At 43.1% G+C, this 25113-nt stretch overlaps 1 protein-coding gene across 6 annotated transcripts in view; it reads right to left on the minus strand.

The window, feature by feature from the left end:
• zmynd11 (zinc finger, MYND-type containing 11) overlaps positions 1 to 25113 on the minus strand; it is a 223277-nt gene that overhangs the window by 170191 nt on the left and 27973 nt on the right. The window contains exon 1 of one of the 6 annotated variants that reach the window (XM_070881601.1): positions 22228 to 22246. The exons of the other annotated variants lie outside the window; for them this stretch is intronic. The gene's annotated coding sequence lies outside the window, so the exon portion shown is untranslated. Of the gene's footprint in view, positions 1 to 22227; positions 22247 to 25113 lie in introns of those variants that run through there. 6 annotated transcript variants of the gene reach the window in all.

The following is a 25113-nucleotide window of genomic DNA, read 5'->3' on the forward strand; positions in this document are numbered from 1 at the left end:
ACAATCTACAGGATGTACTACAGCAACTCATTGGGGCTACTTCAATAGAGCCTTCTACCCCTCCAGCCTCTACAATCAAGGATGACAGCAGCAATGTTGTGGAAACACCATTACCTCAGAGTTTCCCTCCAAGTTCTCCCAAGTCACACACCATCTTGACTTGGACATGCATCAGCATTCCTTCACTGTTTGGAAAATATCCCGGAATTCCTCATCGAAAACCATTGTGGGAGATCCACCACTGCAAGCACTGCAGCAACTGAAGAAGGCCCACCATCACCTCAGGAAAACTCGGGATGGGCAATAAATGCTACCCTCGCCCACATCCCAAAAACAAAAAAAGCCCCAAATGCAATTTTGCATATTTAGACAGACCATACAGTCAAAGCAACTTTACATACCATTTTGAAAACAACCGCCTTTGCATATTTTGGGCTTTGTATCAGATACTACAACCTTAATTTAATCCCATTTCCTTTGGACGCAGGACAATAGTTTACTAACCACAGCACCAGGCAACGACATCAACATCTGGAAGTTAACAATACTAAGTCAACAGTCAGCTCTTTGAATTGCAGACCACGAAACTCCAATCAGAATTCTACTGCAGTATTCCAAACAGATTTTCATATAGAGTCCCTGGCATCAATAGTGGTTGCTGCATCCAAGAGCATATGCAAGTTTAACACGTGATAAATACCCAAGGAGGAGCTGGAAGAGTGCGCTTTGTCATTGTGTGTTTGAGTACTAAAATGACTGGCCAACTCATGTCCCATTTAGAAGTTTCGAAGTGTAGTACTGTTTCGTGCCAGCGAAGTTTAAAAAGTTACCTGCATCACCTTCAGAGTTCCAACATTAAAAAGGTCACCGCCGGAAGTGGCAGGCTGTGAGCAGCCCAGCACGCTTCAAATGTGTGGAGCTCGGCTTTCCTAACTAAACGGCAGTACAAGGAGGCTGTAAAAGCGTATTTGCCCACTTGCACAGCTTTCAGAAGTGCACCAGATACAACATGAAGTGCGATCATGTAAATGAGCTGTCAGAGGCTTGTACTGGAATATATAGTTCTGTGGTTAGTTTCACACCACTGGGTGGGGAAACGCTACATAATTGTTTCTCTGGATTAGCTGCACCGACAGGAAGAGAAGAGCAGTCTCTTTATACTGCTACTGCATTTCTGATTTCACGACATCGCTCAGCACGTGTGGTTCTAGTGACTATTTCCTCTTTTTTTTTTTAAATATAAAATGTTTTGGTTTGGTCCCAGCAGAATGAAAGGCAAGGTAGAAACTGACCTCTCTGCGGCTGGAATGTTTCTTTCTAGGCTTAGAACATTGTTCAGGTAGTTTCCTTGCAGTTCAGAGTTCCATCTAAGCACGGTGTGACAGCATCCAAGTGGAACGGCCACCTGCTGCACTGCTTGAAAATGGTGTGCGGTGACCTGGAACTTTTGAATTTCTGCAAACAGCCAACAGGGGAGGAGGTGCTGCTGGCATCAAGTCTGAATGTACTCAAACAAGTTTGAATTTTTTTTTGTTGCCAAAATTACAGCCAATTCCAGCAGGTGCCGCTTAACAGCAATCAGACGCGACACCCTGGCTGGCTTTCCCCCCCTTCGCTGAGCCAGGAGAGTAAAGGCCAATTATAGCAAGTTGACCGAAATCAGCCAACTCAGTACTTGGCCACGCAGATTCCAGGTTCAATTCCTGGCTGGTCGTGAGTCAGTAAGATATCACGTAGGGCTGCAATTGGGGTGCTACAGAGTGTGAGTAAGTAAGTCAGACACAGACAAGATCAGGCTCAGCTGTGATGCCATGCTTAACTTAACAACTTCCCAAAGTTGACAGTTTAGGCCCACACTTGTGAAATACACACTTGATGGATACTGAAGGGCTGCCAGTGCTCATGGAAGCATACTCAAACAAGAGGCAGCAACTTCAGAAAAGGGGACAAAATTGCTCTTATGGAGTTCTATAAACCAGATATTATCGCCACGGTGCATTTATCTTTAAGTCTTTAAATACGGATTTCTTTTTCCAGTTTACAGAGCATATAAACATCTCAACAAAATAGATTTTTTGTGTGCATTTCAAATGGAAATTAAAAAGCAGACTAAATAAAGAAATCCATTCTTGGAATAAGAAGTTACAAATTCTAATCTCGTCACCTTCCACTTTAGACTCCAGAGGTTGCATTTGAGACGGGCTTCATACCACTCAATCCTTCTCATTGCAGCTAATCCAAGCACAAACTGCAATGCTTCCTCATTGGTGTGAAACTAACCACAAAACCATCTATTCTTCTGAAGTCCGAGTCAATCTGCCATTTAGTTCCTATCCAAGAGGAGATCCTAATCAAGGGACTTGAAAAACTCTTCCAACACCCTCCTAATAACATTCATTTCGCCTTAAACATACATATTATCTCTCCATAAGCAGAGTTCAGCCAACTTAACTCTAAAAATGTTATCTAATGCAGTACAATTGGATAAATGGCTGTAAATCTCTGACATGGCTCATTTTTTTTTTAAAAAAGGAAAAAGGAAAAGTGACCATACCTTCAGGACAGCACAAATCGGTGGAATCAATCTTTCATGATTTGCCTTCTCAAAGCTTTCCAGAATCTTGAAAACTTACATTAATTTGCCCCCTTAAACTTTTCTGTTGTAGTGAAAAAAGTCCCAATTTTTGAACTATTTCACCTAACTGGTATTATTCTAGTGAATCTTCACTAGAGCCTTTCAATAGCAGCACTCTCATCTTGGAGTCAGAGGAATGTGGGTTCAAGACTTACTCCAGAGACCTGTAGGGTCAGTGTGAAATGGTTTTGCTTTGCACGGAGGCGACAATTAAAAGTGTTAGTGGACCAAATCTTAAATCAGGGCCTGGACTGATCGCAGAGAAAGAATGCTTGGAGACGGTAGCCTCTCTACTTTGCTACAGTCAGACCCCTCACCCTCAATGTTTGTGTTGTGTAAATGAGGTGTCATGGCACAAAGCAAACTAGAGCGAGACTACCTCCTTTAATCAATCCTGCTTTACGCCAACACTAAGCGTAGTGTGAATAAGAATTTGTAAGCCAATGTCTACACCTTATAATCAAATCCTTTTATACTACAATTCATACTTAACTAACACTAAATAGAAATATAGCTGGAGTATAAGATACTAATAAGCCCAACATTAGGCCCCAATGTCTTCTTGGAGCACAGCAGAGACAAAGCGCTCACTGTCACCAAGCCATCAGATCAAGATCACAATGCCGAGTGAAAGCAGGCAAGCTGCTTCAGCTAACATCCTTAAAAATAGTCCAATGAACAACCCTCTGCATGCTGGCCTATATGTAAAGTCGCTGCACTTGTAGAACAGCCATCTCATCTCCCTGCCTTAGTTAATGGCAGATCAAGCAACTCTCGAGCTGGTGAGCAGAAAATCATGAAGTGAACTCAATGTCGGTGACAAATATCCATGGCACTGAGGAAGAACAAGCTGAATGAAGTGCCTCCCCGTTTGTTTACATATGATCAAGACTAGACACTTACAGACTTGTCAGTATAATCAATAAAACTATTTAGATTTAAATAGACTGGAACTTCAAGCCATCTGGCCATGATTATGACTATGGCTATGAGTGTTCTGGCCCTATTCATGTCTAGGTCCTCTGCAGAATGAGAGAAAGACTGTCATGAACTAGACAGTACAAAGCTATTCATCTCAAGACCACTATCTTGGATGTTTCTAGAACAATTGCAATTTCTTGGAACAATGGAAAAGGTTTTCAAGGCCAATGCACAATTCAACTTAAAGGATTCTACAATGGCAAGCACATCAAAAATTCTATAATTCACAAATAGTGGCCTGGATACCAGCCGGAGCAAGTATCTTGCTCAATCACTCAATTTGTCCAACAAAGCAACATCACCCCTAGCCTGGAAGGACCTCCCTCGTCAACGTGCTTTGCCCTGACTGCTGCTGCGATGTTTATAGTCGATCACAGAGACCAGCTTTCAAGGGATGGCATTGCTAGTTACCCATTTAGGGTTAAATATATAGCATCTGCATTTGCAGAGATACTGCCACCAGAGACAGGCAGATGAAGAATGTTCTGGACGTGAACACAAGGTCACATTCCAGAACTTTCGCTCACTTGCTCAGGATCTGTATTGGGTAGCACTGGGCCGAGTGCCAAATCCAAAGGTTGGACAGGTTTGTGGCCAATGGTGGAGGAGGTTACGGCAATCCTGGAGTACCATGATGCCAGCTACCAGGCCAAACACGATGGTGCATCTTTCTAGAAACATTCCTGACAGTCCACCTTATTAATATTCAATTTCATAGCTGGTCTGCAGCTGAGCATATACTGCATTACAGAATCAAAACCCAAGCTGTCTCTGCACCTGAAAGAAGTCAAGTTTGGACTTCGTTGTTACAAGTTAAAAGAGTATTAAAATAAATTTGGTACATTAAATTACTTTTATATGTTTGAGAAACACTCGAATTTGGTTGGCAAATTTGGTTGAGTATACAGGCTAGTCAGGTGGGCTAAAAAGCTCCCTAGGTGAGCAGGCGACCTATACAGTTTGTCCCGCCTCAAGTCTTTCACCGACTGACACTAACAGAGGAAAACCGCAAAGAATAAACAGTTTGTTGTGCCAAGGTGATTCACAATGCTGATCCTTGCTTTGACAAAATGGTACAATGGGCTAGAATTCCCACGGCATCTCCGCCTGGTGTTTCGGTGGTATTGGTCAGTTTGGGCGGAAAACCACCCGGTGGAAATTTTGGAAAACAGTTCAGCTGGCAGTTTTGAAATACCGCTGGGGAGCGGACTGTCGACTAGCACCGTCCAAAAACTGCCACCACCCGAGTTTTGTCACAGCGGTGACCTATAGGTAAGTCAAAAAAAACGCCCACGAGAAACCAGCCAGAGCTGGGCAGTAGGTATGAAGCCCTGCAAAAACAGGTAAGTTAAAGTTTTCTTTTACTTTCTTTTTCAGCAATTATGTGTAAAAGGGTCCTGAGAATATATTATTATTTATTTTTTTGTATATTGAAAAAATTACCCCCCCCCCACCGACCCAACCCGTAGCTTCGGTCTAAATTTTAGTAATTGCCGCCCAATTAGATTAAGTTCCGCCCAATCGGCCCAGGATTGCGCCTAGAATCTGAGTGTAACGTCCATTTTTTCCGCCAGGCGGAATTTTTCGCCTGCGGTAATTTTTAAATATTAGCGGTATTTTGGGCAGCAATCCGGCAGTAGCAGATTTGGGGGAAATTCTAGCCCAAAGTAACTAATGGCAAAAGAACTCCTGTTCCTATTTCTTATGTTCTTATGTCCTAGAAAATGATTTAAGAATTTTTTTTTAAACCGCAGTGAGTCAGTGAGTTGTAATGATCTGGAATGTACTGCCTGAAAGGACGGTGGAAGCAAATTTAATAGTAAGTTTCAAAAGGGAATTGGATATATACCTGAAATGAACAATTTGCAGGGCTATAAGGAAAAAGCACGGGAGTGGGACTAATTTGTAGCTCTTTCAAAGAGCTAGCACAGACTTGATGAGCAAATGGCCTCCTTCTGTACAATATGATTCTAACTAATGAGATTGGAGACAAGTAGAAAGGATTCAGTATATCTGAAAGAATGGGCCCAAGTTTCGGCCTCAGTTGCTCCTGATTTTTTGGAGCAACTGGTGTAGAACGGAGTATCTTAGAAATTCAAATTCTCGGCATTTAGTTTGCTCCAGTTCTAGTCAGTTAGAACAGTTTCACTTTGGAACAGAATTTTTTTTCCAAAAGGGGGCGTGTCCGGCCACTTACGCCTGTTTTCAAAGTTTCGGCAGTGAAACCTTATCCAAACTAACTTAGAATGGAGTAAGTGAAGATTTTTGTACGGTCGAAAAAACCTTGTCTACACTTTAGAAAATCAGGCGTAGGTCACAAATCAGGCGTAGGGAATGGGGGGAGGGGGGGTTTAAAAGGGAAGTTTACAAACATTAAACACTTCAGTTTTACAAATAAAGAGCCATTATCAATAATAAATGATTAAAAACATCAATAAATCAACCAATCAAAAAAAATTAATAAGAAATAATTTTTTTTTTAAATCAATAAATAAAACATTTTCTACTTACAGCATGCTGGGATGCCCCCCCCAGCGTGTCTCTGTCAGTGTCTCTATCTGTCTGTCTGTGTGTGTCTCTCACTCTCTGTCTGTCAGTGTCTGTGTTTCTGACAGCGAGGGGTGGAGGGGAGGGAGAGGAAGGGGAAGAGGGGGTGGGCAGGTGAGAAAGGAGGGGGGGTGAGAAAGGATGGAGGAGAGGGGGGGGAAAAGAGAAGGGAGGGAGGGAGGAGGGGGGGTGAGAGAAGGGAGGGAGGGAGGGGAGGGGGGGGGGAAAGAGAAGGGAGGGAGGTGAAGAGGGGAAGGGGAGAAGAGAAGGGAGAGAGAGAGAGAGAGAGAGAGAGAGAGAGAGAGAGAGAGAGAGAGAGAGAGAGAGAGAGAGAGAGAGAGAGAGAGAGAGAGAAGAGAAAGGAGAGAGAGAGAAAGAAAGAAAGAAAGGAGAGGGAGGCTGAACGGGCCGGGCCCAAGACTTCGAGCTTAGACTTACCGGATTGACAGGTAGGTGGCGTCGGGTCCGGAGCGCAGATCGGAGGGAGCGCGGGTCGGGGCGGAGGGGGGGCGGGTGGAGGAGATCGGTCGGGATCGGTCGGGAGCGGAGGTCAGGTCCGGTGGGGGGTGTGGGAGCGGGAGTCAAGTCGGGTCGGGTCGAGTCCGGAGGAAGCAGGAGCTGGGCATGGGAGGCAGCCTTATGCACGCAGCTTCGGGCCCCTCCCACACAGTTTTGGGCGCCTAGAGCTACTGCAGAGATCCCTGCACTGTTTTCAGCGCAGGGACTTAGCTCCGCCCCCTACAGTTTGTGCTGCGCTGCGCTGAGGGCCAGAGGACCTGCAGGGAGCCGGAGAATCTGGAAGTTTTTTCAGGCGCACTTTGTGGCGCGAAAAACGGGCGTCCAGGTCGGGGCTGCGCCGTTCTAGGCGCGGCCCGAAACTTGGGCCCAATAAAACTAGAGAAATGAGGATTCATTTGCCAAACAAAATGTTTAACAGAAAATCACAATCTGGGAAAACCAGGGGTTAACTTTTACTTTAAAAATCAGTGGTATGAGAACAAACTATAACATTTTTATTCTACTATAAATAAATAAAAAGATAAAGTAATAAAAATTTGGAAATGGCATTAGATACTGCAGTTTTATTGTTCATTTCACAACAGGACCTTTAGAGAAGTCATTTTGAAAATGTACAGCTCCTGCATACAGGCGATTTGAAAGTCACATACAGGACAGACGGTGCTCGCAATGGGTAAAACTGATATATCTACTATGCAAGGATTAGAAGGCTGTTTTACCCTTTATATATTGTTAGAGAAAAGGACCATGTTTGTTTTGAAAGAAATTGGTTGGTTTTTATGCAGCTTAATTGGCAGAAAATTAAACTGTCTGGAAAGGGCTACAAGGAATTACTGCGCAAAGAGATTCTGATGACACACCAGGGACTGTGCGTATATATAGAGGCCACATTAATAGTTAAAAAAATGTCGTGCCAAAATGCTTTAAAGCAAGACATGTACCGCATATGCTTTAAAATAATATAACTGGAATCAAAACTGATCATTTAAAAAGGTTTATACTCCGTGTGCGGAACCTAATATTCCGACAGTGCCAACAAGGCCCGTCAAAAATTAATAATCCAACCTAAAGATTTATTTGCTTAGTTTCCAGAGAATCAGAATAGTACAGCACAGAAAAAGGCTATTCAGCCCGTCGAGTCTGCGCTGGCTCTTCCAAAGTGCAATCCAGTTAGTCCTACTCCCTCACTCTTTCCCCAAATCCTTGCAATTTTTTCTCCATCAAGTATTTATCCAGTTCCCTTTCCAAGGCTACTATTGAATCTGTATAAACCACCCTATCAGGCAGTGCATGCCAAATCCTAACCACTTGTTGCATAGAAAAGTTTTTCCCCCATGTCACCTCTGGTTCTTTTGCTAATCACCTAAAATCTGTGCCCCCTGGTTAACGATCCTTCAGCCATTGGAAAGTTGTGTTATTTACTCTATCTAAACCCTTCATGATTTTAAACAGCTCGATCAAATCCCCACTTAGCCTTCTCTGGAGAACAACTTTCTCTAGTCTATCCACGTAACTGTAATCTTTCATCCCTGGACCACTTCTTCTGTACCCTCTCCAAAGCCTTCACGTCCCTCCTAAAATGTGGTGCCCAGAATTGGACACAGTACTCCAGCTGGGGCCAAACTAGTGTTTTATATAGGTTTAGCATAACTTCCTTTTGTACTCTATGGCTCTATTTATAAAACCCAGGATCCAACATGCTTTATTAACTGCTTTGTTAATCTGTCCTGCCACCTTCAAAGATCTGTGCACAAACACTCCCAGGTGTCTCTGTTCTTGCACTGTCTTTAAAACTGTAACATTTAGCTTGTTAAATGGACATTAGAAACTACTTAATTCAAACTTCTCGCATACTGATTAATAAGTATTGCGGGAAAAAACTTCCCATCAAAACTTAGAAAGGTTTAAACTATGGATAGTTTTTGCTGGATACACTATTTTGTGATAGTTGTGCAATACCATGGAACACAATGCATAATATGGTTGATCTCCCATGGCCGTGCTTGTGGACAAAATAAATCTCCTATAAATTTTATCACTACTTCTTTTCCACTCTTCTTGTTTCATTCTGTCTTCGTCTTCCACCATTTATTCCCCTCTCGCTTTCTGCTTTTGTCTCATTTCTTTCTGGAAGCCTCTCCTCCCTTATACCTTTCTCCTTTATACATCTTCAATGTATGTGTGTGACCCTCATACATGCTTGTTTACTGATATACTTGATATCTATCCATTATTTTTTAAGGCTTAGAGGAAGGAGGCGTTGCTAGATCTGGTTCTGGGGAATGAGGTAGGTCAAGTGGAGCAAGTGTCAGCAGATGAACATTTAGGGAACAGTGATCATAGCATCATAAGGTTTAGATTAGCTATGGAAAAGGACAGGGAGCAACCTAGAGTAAAAATGCTTAATTGGAGGAAGGCAAATTTCAGTGGGATGAGAACGGATCTGGCCCAGGTAAATTGGAATCGAAGATTGGCAGGCAAAACTGTAGTGGAACAATGGGCTGCCTTTAAAGAGGAAATAGTTCGAGTACAGTCGAGGTGCATTCTGACTAGGGGAAAGGTAAGGCAACATAAGTTAGAGCTCCCTGGATGAAGAAAGAGATAGAGTAAGATGAAGCAGAAAAAGAGCACGTATGACAGATGTCAGGTCGCGAGTACATCGGAGAATAAGGCTAAATATAGAAGGTTCAGAGGAGAAGTGAAAGAGAAATAAGAGGGGCAAAGAGAGGATATAAGAATAGAAGGGCAGCTAACATAAAAGGGAATCCAAAAGTCTTCTATAGGCATATAAATAGTAAACAGGTGGTAAGAGGAGGGACCAAAAAGAGAGAGACCTACGCATGGAGACAGAGGGTATGGCTGAGGTGCTAAATGAATACTTTGCATCTGTCTTCAAGGAAGAAGATGGTGCCATAGACATAGTGAAAGAGGAGGTAGAGAAACTGGATGGGATAAGAATTGATAAAGACAAGGTACTAGAAAGGTTGGTTGTACTTAAAGTAGATAAGTCACCAGGACCAGATGGGATGCATCCAAGGACGCTGAGGGAAGAAATCGTGGAGGTATTGGCCATAATCTTCCAATACTCCATAGAAACAAGGTGGTGCCAGAGGACTGGAAAATTGCAAATATTACATCCTTGTTCAAAAAAGGGGCAACGATAAACCCAGAAACTATATGCCGGCCAGTTTAACCTTGGTAGTGGGGTAGCTTTAGAAACAATAATCAGGGACAAAATTAACAGCCACTTGGACAAGTGTGGATTAATTAAGGAAAGCCAGCATGGATTTAATAAAGGCAAATTGTGTTTTTTGATGAAGGTTGAGGAGGTTAATGCAGTTGACGTGGAATACATGGATTTCCAAAGTGCCACATAATAGGCTTGCCAGCAAAATTGAAGCCCATGGAATAAAAGGGACAGTGGCAGCATGGATACAAAATTGGCTAAGTGACAGGAAACAGAGAGTAGTGGTGAACGGTTGTTTTCCGGACTGGAGGAAGGTATCCAGTGGTGTTCCCCAGGGATCGGTACTAGGACCACTGCTTTTCTTGATCTATATTAATGACTTGGACATGGGTGTACAGGGAACAATTTCAAAGTTTCCAGATGACACAAAATTTGAAAGTGTAGTGAACAATGAGGAGGATAGTAATAGACTTCAAGAGGACATAGGCTGGTGGAATGGGCGGACACGTGGCAGATTAAATTTAAGGCAGAAAAGTGCGAAGTGATATATTTTGGTAGAAAGAATGAGAGGAAATGTAAACTAAAGGGTATAATCCTAAAGGGGATGCATGAACAGAAATACCTAGGGGTATATGTACACAAATCATTGAAGGGGACAGGACAGGTAGAGAAAAGTTAAAAAAGCTTACGGAATCCTGGGCTTCATGAATAGAGGTGTATAGAGTACAAAAGCGTGGAAATTATAATGAACCTGTATAAAACAGTGGTTTGACCTCAACTGGAGTATTGTGTCCAATTCTGGGCACTGTAGGAAGGATGCAAGCTGGGGTTGTTCTCCTTAGAGCAGAGAAGATTGAGAGGAGATTTGATAGAGGTGTTCAAAATCATGAAGGGTCTGGGTAGAGTAGAGAGAGGGAAACCATTCCCATTGGCAGAAGGGTCGAGAACCAGAGGACACAGATTTAAGGTGATTGGATCTGGAATGCACTGCCTGAAAGGGTGGTGGAGGCAGACTCAATCACGGCTTGCAAAAGGGAATTGGTATGTGAAAGAAAAAGATTTGTAGGGCTATGGGGAAAGTGGGACTAGCTGAGGCGCTCTTGCAGAGAGCCGGCATGGGCTCGATGGGCCGAATGGCCTTCTTCCGTGCTGTAACCGTTCTATGATTCTATGTACAAAGATGGGCATCAACATGCCCGGTGTTGGGGGAGGTTGTACCAGATAAAAATTCAACAGTTGAGAGCGAAGGTTGGCTGAGGTGCAGGCCTTGAAGGACTGAGGTACCACAGGCAGAAGGAAACAAGAGGCTGGGTTTGTAATGTGGGCAAGAGCTGCAGCCTGGAGGAGATTGGGAGCAGGCCTAATCGGGAAACAATTGTGGAAGGTTTGGTACGGAATTTTGGTCTGGAGTACTCTGGTTCAAGCAGGTGGACCAAGTAACAGGGGCAGGTGGTGATCAGGTGAGCAAGGAAACACTGGGATTTGGTTGGGCTAAGAAACATCTAAACTGGGTGAGCGAGTACAGGCCAGCAAACTAGCAGAAAAATGTGAATCACATGCAAATATGATGTAAAATTTGTAGAGGAAAATTGCAATAGACAATACATTTTATTAGACAGACAGACACACCTGTATGATGTCATCTGAATGATTTGGTTGTGAGGGAAACAATTGATTCATAACATCTACAGTACTGAATAGCTGGTATTTAGCATTTACTTGGCTATGGCATACAACTTTATAAATACTTTATGTTCTTTCATGCAATCTTCCAACCAGTATCAAACCTCCCATTAATGTCTTCACACACATCCCAAGAAGGTTGAAACTTTGTTGAAAGTATCTCCAACTGAAAATTTGATTGAAATTAGTCTTTCCTTGGGCTAGTGAATGATAAAAGTTTGTTCCAAACTTGACAATCACAGCTAGTCCCATTATAACTTCCTGCTCCCATCCACACACCTTACTGTGTCTCCCAACAGTGTCATCTGCAAACTTGGATATCTAACACTTTTTTCCTTCATCCAAGTCATTCGTATATATGGTGAAAAGCTGAGGCCCCAGTACAGATCCCTGGGGAACACCACTCGCCATATCCCACCAATTACATCCTGCCAATCAGAGAAAGAACCCTTTCACTACTCTGTCTCCCATCTCCCAACCAATTACCACAGAATCATAGAACGGTTACAACGCAGGAGGCCATTTGGCCAGTCGAGCCCGAACCAGCTCTCTGCAAGAGCACTTCAGCTAGTCCCGCTATCCTGGCCTTTCCCCGTAGCACTGTGTTATTTTTCCCTTCAGGAACTAAACCAATTCCTTTTCGAAAGCCACAATTAAATCTGCCTCTGCCACCCTTCAGGCAGTGAATTAGAGATCCTAACTAATCACTGCATAATTCCAGTTCCCAATTAATTGCTGCGTAATTCCAGTTCCTAACTAATCGCTGCGTAATTCCAATTCCTAACCACCCGCTGCATGTCACAAAGTTACCTCCAATTCCATGTGCTCTCACATTTGTTAATAATCTCTTGTGCAAAACTTATCACCTTATTTGTGCATTTCTCTCCTCCCTTTGACCAGCCAGTGATCAGAGCATTCAGCTGCCTTGGCCACACTCCTCTTCCCTCCTTAAACACCTCAGTGTTTCCACTTCTCTCGATACCTACAAAAACCCTCTCAAAACCCATTTAATCGGCCAATCTTTTGTTTACTTCTAATTAACCCACCATAGTAGTTGTTCATTCCTTTATTTATGTTATTTCTTTCTCTAAAATGTGTTAAGATGTTTTCTACATTGAAGGCCCTTTTCTATATTAAAGGCTCCATGCAAGTCCAAGTAGTTGTTAAATGAAAAACCTGATTGGAAGCATGTTTGGTGGGCAAGTTTGAATTCTAATATTGACCATATGATGTAAGATTGTCTATTTTATCAGGACAAACAGCATAACTCTGCTACAAGTCCAGAAAAACCCTGGATATATGCCCAAGAGTACAACAGGTTCAGGTTAAGTTTGCTGGTCCGGTTAATGTAGTGAATGAAGTGGCCCGAAGCTTCACGTATGCCATTTATAACATCAGTGCTAACATTAACAGAATTGTTTTTCAAATCTCAAGCTTTACCAGAAGAATTGATTTGGATAAGAGTTTTCAGTTTACATCCTTGGAATTTGCCAAATTTGTGGAATGTAATGGGATACGCTCAGTTCATCATCCCAGGTCAAATGGAGATGCAGAAAACCAACAAGGCATACAAATGAGTAATAGCCACTCGGCCAAGAAACTAAAGAGCACCCATGGAACTGCACACCAGCACATTCATTCAGTAAGGAAGAAAATTGGCAAGTAAAGAAATTAGAGTTCTACTGGCTGTAAGCTGAATGGGGTGGGTGGGGTGCGGCAGGGAGGAGAGGGGAAAATCCAGGAGAAACATTTTCACACTTGCGCCAATGTACATTCCCAGACTGTTCTACACAAATATTAGCTGATGCCGATTTCTTTAGTCTATAATACAGTAGTAGAAAGCAACTAGAAGAAACAGAATGTATAAAGAGCAGAATTGAAAAAAGGAGACAAAATTGAAGAAAAATAACATTGGGAGCAATATACTAACAGACAACCGAAAGCTTAGAAAACACAAGGAACTCTGCTCATTTCCAGTGTTATCTCTTACATGTCACAAGCCTAACAAATAGAACTAATATTTTGATAGATTAAAACTTAGTAACTGAATTCAAACCTGAAATCTTGGACGTCGCAGATCTTAATAGCCAAGGCCAGAAGTAGATAAGGCTCATTTTTGCAACAAAAGCACATGCTTTCTAAATGGCCTAACCATAATTAAGCAGGGTCCTGGACACAAATATTGCATACAGTTTTAATGTTATTTTCATAAACATTTAAACTCATAGGGGGCTAAGATATTGGCTCTCAAGGTTTTCTGTCTCAATGTCCGGATTTTGAGGAGACTATCAGCGCTAAGTTATTACGGGGTAAATCGGACAGCAGCTTCTGGCGTCCACAGTTAAACGTGGAAATTACTGTCTGAAATGCCCTGCTCCTCCAGAGTGCGCTGTTGTAGTCCTCACCGAAAGATTCGGCATTGAAATGCCTGCAACGGCGTGAATTTGCTGTACCTGCCCACTAGTTCCACATTAAAGACGGCTGAAAAGGTTAGGGCTGGTGCATTCAGGAGAAAGTGAGTTTTTAAACGGCACAAGTGATAATTACTGCTGAACAACCTCACTGCCTTCCCTCAGAAGAAAATTAGTGTTGAAGATTTAAATAAAGTATATATTTTTTTAAACTTTCTATATGTCTCTTATCTTTCTCCCTTAATCCGATCTGTATTACCCAATCTTTATTTTGTTTACTGTACATTATTTAAATCCTATTTATATTTCTTGCTTATTCTGCAAGTCTCTGTGAGGATTCTTCAATCTGATTGGTTGAAGAACCTCGCTGTTTCTTTACCTGCTCACACACGCCACAGGTCCCTTATAGACGGTGCCGCGCTGGTAAGACGGACGATTAGAGGAAGTCTACGCTGAGAAGCCTACAAAAACTCTGGGCAACTGCCAGCGATTTGAACGGCGAGCGCATTCCTTTGCAAACTCGGGCCATTGTCTCTGCTTCTCTACAGCCAGGAACAGAGAGAAAACTCCTTGTACTGTAAATAAAAGACAGAATCTGTTTATTGCAGTACGTTTGACTGCAGTAATCTGCTCTAAATTGCATTACTAAACATTTTCATATAGAATATTTGACGTGCATCCCCATGTAGTAATCCTTCCTTTCTACCGCTAATCCTGCGCTTTGCTTCCTTTCTTATGCAGATAGATTTAAGGAGCCAACTCAGTCTCTTTACTGCATTACAAATATCTCACCAACGATAAGGAAATACCCAGTATAAATTATTTGGTAATCACAAGTTTCTTATTGACAAACTAAAACCAATTACAAGAGGATATAGTTGGAAAAGATCCATCAACTCACTGGCTACTGTGAAAGCTCATTTATCTATGCACGTGGAGACATTTGCACAACTGAAAATACAGTAAACATAATTTTGCCAGCAGTATAAAAGCAACACATCACTCAAGTGTCAAGAGCAAAAAGAGATACAATTTAACTGTAAATATTCCAAAGTAATCCCATAATTTTGAAGTAACCATTGTTTTTCCATATTTAAATGTAGTGAGCTGTTGACATGTTTATGCTATTAAATGAAATTAAACCGTTAAGATTTGAAGTTACAACCCAATAAGCTATTTACTTCTGACGAAGGATCATCGACCTGAAACATTAATTCATTTTTTTCTCCTCAGATGTTGCCCGACCCGCTGATTTCTCCAGCATTCTCTGTTTTTATTTCCGATTCCAGCATCCGCAGTATTTTGCTTTTGTATAAACTATTTACTTTGTTCGATCTGGATATATTTATTCAAAAGCAAAATACTGCGGATGCTGGAATCTGGAATAAAACCCGAAAATACTGGAAATCTCAGCGCATCAGACATCATCTGTGGAGAAGAAACAGAGTTAACATTTCGGGTCGATGATCCTTCATCAGAACTGGAGAGTGTTCGAAAAGAACACACTGAAAAGGGGAGGGGAAGAAAGAACAACAGGGAAGGTCTGTGATAGGGTGGAAGACAGGAGAGATTAGAGAGACAAAAGGGATGATGGGCCAAATTGAAATGCTCATGCCAGGAGTTAGAAAAACATTAGTCAAGATAGGGTGTGAATGGTGGGATAATGACCAGCTGCCATTAGAGACAAGGAGAGAAAAAAAAAAGAAACAGGCTCTGGTTGGGGGGGGGGGGGCGGCGGGGAGCCAAGATCAGCAGCGGTTACACTTTGAAATTTTTGAACTCAATGTTGAGTCCCGCCATGGTGGATCATAATCCCACCATTCACACCCTATCTTGACTAATGTTTTTCTAACTCCTGGCATTACCATTTGAATTGAGGCCATCATCCCTTTTGTCTCTCTAATCTTTCCTGTCTTCCAGTCTTTCACAGACCTTCCCTTTTGTTCTTTCTTCCCCTCCCCCTTTCAGTGCTTGTTAAGAATCTGTTCTTTCCCAACATTCTCCAGTTCTGACTCGGGGTCATCGACCCAAAATGTTAACTCTGCTTCCTCTCCACAGATGCTGCCAGACCTGCTGAGATTTCCAGCATTTTTTGTCAATATACTCATTGCTCTACTTTTATTGCATTATGTTGGAGCAGATGCAAAAATTGTTTAATCCAAGGCCTGGGCCGTGGCGAATGACCACCTGTTTAAACAAATGAAGGTGCTGAAAGAATGGAGAGATTTTAAAAGATGCCAGTAGATCTCTCATGGGATTGCTCATGGGTAATAAGGGACATGGAGTGCAGTCGCTGATGTTTACTGTGGTCTTGCTGCAACCTAAATGTGACAGTGATCTGCTCGATGCCATGAGGTACGATGGCCCTAGGGCAGCATTTTGAGGTCTAACAACATGCTAAACACAAAACTTTTAATCAGATATCAAATTATGAATGTGGAGTGGGCCGGTGTGTTAGGACATAGGGCTAGAAATTGTTTTTTTTAGTGATAGCGGTATTTTCCCGCCAAAAATACCTCTATGACTCCACTACCACTACGAGGCCTAACATTCGGGATAAAATGCGCCCAGCAGTAAAATAAAATCGGTGCTGCACGAGGATTCGTGGCGCAAACCGCAAATTTTCTGCAACCTTTTTCCGAGGCCGATACCGTTGAGAGTTGGGCCTAGGGAGGGGGGGTAAAAAAAAATTTAAAAATGTTTCAAAAAAACAAATTACAAAACATTCACAAGACACTTAACTGACCAATCGCTGCAAAATAATTTAAAAATAAAAACTTTAACTTACCTTTTCTGCAGGTCTTCATACCTACCATTGTTCCAAGGGCAACACAAGTTTTTCTCAGGCATTTTTTTTCGTCCGAACTACGTCTTGCTGTCAGCCAAATTTTTGGCGAAAGCGCTATTTCGAGTCTTGCACGCCAGCAGTCCGTTCCCCAGCAGTACATAACAACCTCCGGCGCAAGACTTCTCCAAATTTCCAGGTTCACCGTTTTGCGCCAAAAAACAAGGAACTTTCGCCAAAGAAACGGGCGCAAGGTTGGCGAATTTTCAGTCCATAGTCTTTTCATCTAAAGAGGTCCCCAGTCAATTTGGGTCATCGACATTCCTTTTATATCATGGAAACACCTTCAATTGATATGGCTCCAAAGTGGAGTCAGTTCCTTTTGTTGCTATTTATACCGAGGGTGGAATTGGCAACAAATCAACAATTATACACACACAAAATGCGCAACTTGTGTACATATCACCACAGCTGCTTTTTAAAAGGAAGACTTTTATCAATCCTGTAAAAGTGTATTGTTGGTCTGTATGCAAGGGCTGCTGAGCTCAACGAGCCTGTAGCCAAAAACAAGGAGACAGACCCAATGCAATTAGTACCAATGACACCCTGGAAATCTACAGTCCAAGAAGGATTTCAGTGTCTTCATTGGCACTGGCTGGATCACTTATCCTATAAAGTTGCCTTCAATGGCACTCTTGCCATCAGAAGCAACTATCAACGGTGTCATCTGACACTCCAGTACAGTACTGAGCGAGTGCTGCACTGTCGGAGGTGCAAATAGATGTTAACAGATATGATGTGATTGGGATTACAGAGACGTGGCTCCAGGATGATCAGGGCTGGGAACTCAACATCCAGGGGTATTCAACATTCAGGAAGGATAGAATAAAAGGAAAAGGAGGTGGGGTAGCATTGCTGATTAAAGAGAAGATTAACGCAATAGTTAGGAAGGACATTAGCTTGGATGATGTGGAATCTATATGGGTAGAGCTGCAGAACACCAAAGGGCAAAAAACGTTAGTGGGAGTTGTGTACAGACCTCCAAACAGTAGTAGTGATGTTGGGGAGGGCATCAAACAGGAAATTAGGGGTGCATGCAATAAAGGTGCAGCAGTTATCATGGGTGACTTTAATATGCATATAGATTGGGCTAACCAAACTGGAAGCAATACGGTGGAGGAGGATTTCCTGGAGTGCATAAGGGATGGTTTTCTAGACCAATATGTCGAGGAACCAACTAGGGGGGAGGCCATCTTAGACTGGGTGTTGTGTAATGAGAGGGGATTAATTAGCAATCTCGTTGTGCGAGGCCCCTTGGGAAAGAGTGACCATAATATGGTGGAATTCTGCATTAGGATGGAGAATGAAACAGTTAATTCAGAGACCATGGTCCAGAACTTAAAGAAAGGTAACTTTGAAGGTATGAGGCGTGAATTGGCTAGGATAGATTGGCGAATGATACTTAAGGGGTTGACAGTGGATGGGCAATGGCAGACATTTAGAGACCGCATGGATGAACTACAACAATTATACATCCCTGTCTGGTGTAAAAATAAAAAAGGGAAGGTGGCTCAACCATGGCTATCAAGGGAAATCAGGGATAGTATTAAAGCCAAGGAAGCGGCATACAAATTGGCCAGAAATAGCAGTGAACCCGGGGACTGGGAGAAATTTAGAACTCAGCAGAGAAGGACAAAGGGTTTGATTAGGGCAGGGAAAATAGAGTACGAGAGGAAGCTTGCAGGGAACATTAAGACGGACTGCAAAAGTTTCTATAGATATGTAAAGAGAAAAAGGTTAGTAAAGACAAACATAGGTCCTCTGCAGTTAGAATCAGGGGAAGTCATAACGGGGAACAAAGAAATGGCAGACCAATTGAACAAGTACTTTGGTTCGGTAATCACTGAGGACACAAACAACCTTCCGGATATAAAAGGGGTCAAAGGGTCAAGTAAGAAGGAGGAACTGAGGGAAATCCTTATTAGTCGGGAAATTGTGTTGGGGAAATTGATGGGATTGAAGGCCGATAAATCCCCAGGGCCTGATAGACTGCATCCCAGAGTACTTAAGGAGGTGGCCTTGGAAATAGCGGATGCATTGACAGTCATTTTCCAACATTCCATAGACTCTGGATCAGTTCCTATGAAGTGGAGGGTAGCCAATGTAACCCTACTTTTTAAAAAAGGAGGTAGAGAGAAAATAGGGAATTATCGACCGGTCAGCCTGACATCGGTAGTGGGTAAAATGATGGAATCAATTATTAAGGATGTCATAGCAGCGCATTTGGAAAGAGGTGACATGATAGGTCCAAGTCAACATGGATTTGTGAAATCATGCTTGACAAATCTTCTGGAATTTTTTGAGGATGTTTCCAGCAGAGTGGACAAGGGAGAACCAGTTGATGTGGTGTATTTGGACTTTCAGAAGGCTTTCGACAAGGTCCCACACAAGAGATTAATGTGCAAAGTTAAAACACATGGGATTGGGGGTAGTGTGCTGACATGGATTGAAAACTGGTTGGCGGACAGGAAGCAAAGAGTAGGAATAAATGGGTACTTTTCAGAATGGCAGGCAGTGACTAGTGGGGTACCGCAAGGTTCTGTGCTGGGGCCCCAGCTGTTTACATTGTACATTAATGATTTAGACGAGGGGATTAAATGTAGTATCTCCAAATTTGCGGATGACACAAAGTTGGGTGGCAGTGTGAGCTGCGAGGAGGATGCTATGAGGCTGCAGAGTGACTTGGATAGGTTAGGTGAGTGGGCAAATGCATGGCAGATGAAGTATAATGTGGATAAATGTGAGGTTATCCACTTTGGTGGTAAAAACAGAGAGACAGACTATTATCTGAATGGTGACAGATTAGGAAAAAGGGAGATGCAACGAGACCTGGGTGTCATGGTACATCAGTCATTGAAGGTTGGCATGCAGGTATAGCAGGCGGTTAAGAAAGCAAATGGCATGTTGGCCTTCATAGCGAGGGGATTTGAGTACAGGGGCAGGGAGGTGTTACTACAGTTGTACAGGGCCTTGGTGAGGCCACACCTGGAGTATTGTGTACAGTTTTGGTCTCCTAACTTGAGGAAGGACATTCTTGCTATTGAGGGAGTGCAGCGAAGGTTCACCAGACTGATTCCCGGCATGGCGGGACTGACCTATCAAGAAAGACTGGATCAACTGGGCTTGTATTCACTGGAGTTCAGAAGAATGAGAGGGGATCTCATAGAAACGTTTAAAATTCTGATGGGTTTAGACAGGTTAGATGCAGGAAGAATGTTCCCAATGTTGGGGAAGTCCAGAACCAAGGGTCACAGTCGAAGGATAAGGGGTAAGCCATTTAGGACCAAGATGAGGAGAAACGTCTTCAGCTGAGTGATGAACCTGTGGAATTCTCTGCCACAGAAAGTTGTTGAGGCCAATTCACTAAATATATTCAAAAAGGAGTTGGATGTAGTCCTTACTACTAGGGGGAATCAAGGGGTATGGCGAGAAAGCAGGAATGGGGTACTGAAGTTGCATGTTCAGCCATGATCTTATTGAATGGTGGTACAGGCTCGAAGGGCCGAATGGCCTACTTCTGCACCTATTTTCTATGTTTCTATGTGCCATCTTTCAAATGAAATATTCAACCAAGGCCCCCTCTGCCCTCTCAGGTGCACACAAAAAATCCCATGGCACTATTTGAAGAGGAGAAGGCGAGTTCTCCCCGGTGTCCTGGCCAATATCTATCCCTCAACCAACATCAGCAAAACAGATTTTCTGGTCATTATCACATTGCTGTTTGTGGGAGCTTGGTGCGCGCTAATTGGTTGTCGCATTTCCTACAACAGTGACTACACTGCAAAAGTATTTCATTGGTTGTAAAATGCTTGGGCACATTTCTATGGGGTAAAGAAAGCATTAAGCAGTGACCAAGCAAATCCAAGTCACACACCACATAGCTATTCCTTCATCGTTGCTGAATCAAAATCCTGGAACTCCCTACCAAACGGGAGTTTGTGGGAGAAGCTTCACCACACAGACTACAGCTGTTCAAGACGGCAGCCCACAGCACATTCTCAAAGGCAACTAAGAATGGGCAATAAATGTTGGCATTGCGAGTGATGCCCACATCCTGAGAAATCATTTTAAGAATGTATAGCATTACATTTTCTCGTGTGCAGAAAGCTTCATAACTTGCTTCAAATGGAAGTAGTTCTACGTGTGATGGCACACAACACTCTGAAATCCATCTCAAAATAGAGATTTCGGAGCACTAGCAACAATGCAAGAATAGGCACAGGTTACACCGGCACAGCTGTATGAAAGCAGCTATTGTAATTTTCACTGCCCGATACTGGGTCAATAGAGGCTTACAATGCAGAAAATACATTACTACTATGAACAGGTGAACTAGTATGCAACCGATGCATGGTGAGAAAACACTGACAGACAAGCGGGGAAAAAAACACTGATCTGGTATTGTGTCTGATGGAAGCAGTAATGGCACCTTGTCTATATTATAACGCTGCTGCCAGTGCAGCTATACATTAAGACTGGTTAACTCTTCAGTTAGTTATATTCCCCATCATCCTCAGTAAATGGAAAACAAAACATTTCAAATAAAGAAAAACTTGATAAATTCATGTTTACAGATTATAAAGATATCACAAGTCAACAAAATCTCCAGTTCTAAAGGTTTAAGATGCATGCACTGATCAGATAAAATTGAGCTATACAATCATCATGCAGAAAGATTTACTGATCACGCATAGATAAATTACTGTATTACTTTGCAACCTCAATGTTAAAAAACAGTAAACGTGTTTGAAAAATATTCAGACTTTAAAAAAACCTTTTGATCCAGTAAGATATTTTTAGATGGCAAGAGAGGACTAAATTACTTCATTTCAAAAACATTCTCTATGAAATTTTATGCAACATAATAATTAAACAAACTTAGATGCTGCACTGGAGTTCCATGCAAGTTTAACAATAAGACTCAAAACCAACTTCACAACTATAGCAAAAGGACAGACACATTTGGAGTGCAATACTTTTGTCTCCATAACGACACGATCAATTTCAAGTGTTGCTCGAAGTACAGGAAGACTGAACATGAAAAACAGCCAGGAAATGGTTATTGCCTCGGTTTGAGATGACCAGCACGGAAACAGATTCATTGCCTCGATTAAAATCTATACCCAAAATAAATACACCAAGCCGAGCAAAGGCTATTTAGCTGATCCATATTTATGTAATCATTTAGTGGCACTGACTAAATGTCCTACTCACATCATTTTCATTCCTCACATGACTAAACACAAAGGCCATAAAACGCAAACACTCTTCAGGCTTCAAAGCACGACCATATTGGTTAACAAGCAGGTGCACTAACCACCTTTGCCACAGTCTTGAAAACTGAAAGACTGAGCATATTCCATCTGAAAAGAGTATGCAGCGTCAGTCACAGTCTGTTCATTCTATTCTTCATACCAACTTTTGAGTAGTTTTGTAAATTCGGGACACCAAGGGACTTGCATCAGGTGTCCTTTTCTTCGCAGATGTCCTCATTTTCAAAATGGTCATTGTATGGCACAGTACAGTAGTGTTAGCCAGGTTGTACAGAGATATTCATCAGTAGGCCAGATAGGATTTTTCATGATACTTAGATGATTGATGAATTTTATCTGGTAAATACAGTACAGTTCTTATAAATTCATGCAAACAAAATCTTATCGTAAATTGTATTTTTATTTTCAAATAAAACACATTATGTAAATTCATTATTCAAGGATCACTTAACAAGGTAGTCAGTGATTGATGGCTTGACAGCATGGGCTTTTGATTCCACGTAGGGATCGGGTGTGTCAGATTCAGCTGCGCTAATGTGGAAAACATCGAGTTGTAGCCCTTATAGAAGGCAAATATCTGGATTTTAGATATCACTGAAAATAATTCTTGAAATCATTCCACATTCCAAGGTCGGGTGCTTGCTCCTCTTCTGGGCCATCACTGCCGTCTTCGTCACAGACTGTGGTACTCGGGCAAGCGGAGGAGTCGATGAAATCTTGATGCCAGTCAGGGATTCCTCATTGGGAGCTTCATTGTCTCAAGAGACAAACTCCACTGCAGACAAGGGGGCGGGCTGGGCAGGGGTCAGGTATGGCAGGCGCCTCCCCAGTTTCTTCTACAGATGGGGGAAGCTGTCGTTGGAAAAGCACTTGGTGACAGTTGGCAGCTTGACCTGCTGTACTGCAGAGGCATTCCAGTGGCAAGCATCAAGCACACTGACTTGGCGGGCCATTTCACTGGCAGGTGATGAGGATTGCGGGGTGGATGCAGAATGTGAATCAATCTTAGCGGCTGCAGAGTTCAGCAGATGTTTGCAGTAATGGGTCTTGATGGTATTGATTATGTCTTGATTGGGGGGGGGGGTTGAAGAATGGAGGTGGGAAATATTGGGTGGGAACAGTGCTAACTTGATATTGGAAAGACGGTGATCAGGAGGGCAAGGGGGCACTGTCCACAAACAGAATGACCGCGCATTTTTGGTGGCACATTGGATTGTTGGAAGTCCTCAAATCAAGGAAGTGAAGATTGCTCTGGTCATCCAGAGATTCTTCTGATCGGGGAGACTAGAACTGGGGGGCATAATCTTAAAATAAGGGGTCACCCAGTTAAAACTGCGATGAGGAGGAATTTCTTCTCTCAGAGGGTTGTAAATCTGTGGAATTCGCTGCCTCAGAAAGCTGTGGAAGCCGGGACATTGAATAAATTTATGACAGCGATAGACAGTTTCTTAACCGATAAGGGAATAAGATGGTGATGGGAGCGGGCAGGGAAGTGGACCCAAGTCCATGATCGGATCAGCCATGATCGTATTAAATGGCTGAGCAGACTCAAGGGGCCGTATGGCCTATTCCTGCTCCTATTTCTTATGTTCTTGTGCTCTCAGGTGGAGTAACTCCAAGTTATGAAAACACTTGGGCTTGGCAGTATGGTTGATGACCAGAGGCTTGGTGAACTCCCCCACAACCTTGCAGCAGAGGGTAGCTGTGATGCGGTCCCTGGACTTTTTGCCACCTTTGCATTGCTCCACTGAGATGGCGAGGCAAGGCCTGGAAAAACATGCCGGTCTCATCTACCTTATCGATGTCCCCTTGGTTCATACGACTTGACCATGGACGCAAGACATTGCTTCCTGTCTCTGACAACAGTGAGATGGGCGCGTGGGCCAGCGCCTAAGATGACTTGGAAGGAGATGGGGTGGCAGTTGTGGAATGACTCCTGTCACCCAATGGGCTGGACGTGGGGATACCTAGCAATGTTCCCCATAAGCTGCACTGACTCCTGTGCGGCCTGCTTCCCCCAAGGCCCATTATATTGTATTGACACTCGATCAGCTTCGCTGGGCAGGCCACATAGTTCGCATGTCAGATGTGAGACTCCTAAGCAATTGCTCTACACGGAGCTCCTTCATGGTAAATGAGCCAAAGGTGGGCAGCGGAAACGTTACAAGGACACCCTCAAAACCTCCCTGAAGTGCAACATCACCACTGACACCTGGGAGACCCTGGCCGAAGACCTCCCTAGGTGGAGAAAATGCATCCGGGAGGGCGTTGAGCTCTTTGAATCTCAACGTTGCCAGCGTGAAGAGGTCAGGCATAGGCAGCGGAAGGAGCGTGTGTCAAATCAGTCCCACCAGCCGCCCGCCACCCCCCCCCCCCGACGAATATCTGTCCCATCTGTGACAGGGTCTGTGGCTCTCGTTTTGGACTGTTCAGCCACCAAAGAACTCACTTTAGGAGTGGAAGCAAGTCTTCCTCGATTCCGAGGGACTGCCTATGATGATTATGATATGATCTACTACTGTATATAAATGCAGGTGAGCAGCCTGCCCGGGACCGTGCAGATGCTTAGCGGGAACACTGACACCCAGGGACTGGGCGTACCGGGGGACTTTTTGTTGAAGGAATGGACTGGAGATGGGGATGGATTGTGACCGAGCACACTGAAACCACACCCACACCAAGGAATTCACTGTGGACAGGTCAGATCTGTGGCAGGATCGCTTTCTGGCAGTAGAGCAGTGGCATTGATACACATCAAGAAGCTCAGAATGATGAAAACTTGCATTTTAGCTTGAGAAAACTTTTGCCAAGTCAGACACTGTGGCTGTCATGCGCATGCCGATTAATGAGCTTGATCTTTTTGGCCCAGTGAACAATCTTGAAGAAACAGCTGAGATCTGATCAGCACCTAATCAGCTGCGAGAATGCCAAGAACTTAAGTTTGCAAGCAACATAGCTGATGTACCTGTACAGTGCAACCTGTTCCCAAACACTTATGTCAAACCAGACAGCCATAATATGTGGGATCAGGT

This window comes from Pristiophorus japonicus, chromosome 5, assembly GCF_044704955.1.
Source record: "Pristiophorus japonicus isolate sPriJap1 chromosome 5, sPriJap1.hap1, whole genome shotgun sequence".
NCBI classification, from domain to species: Eukaryota; Metazoa; Chordata; class Chondrichthyes; family Pristiophoridae; genus Pristiophorus; species Pristiophorus japonicus.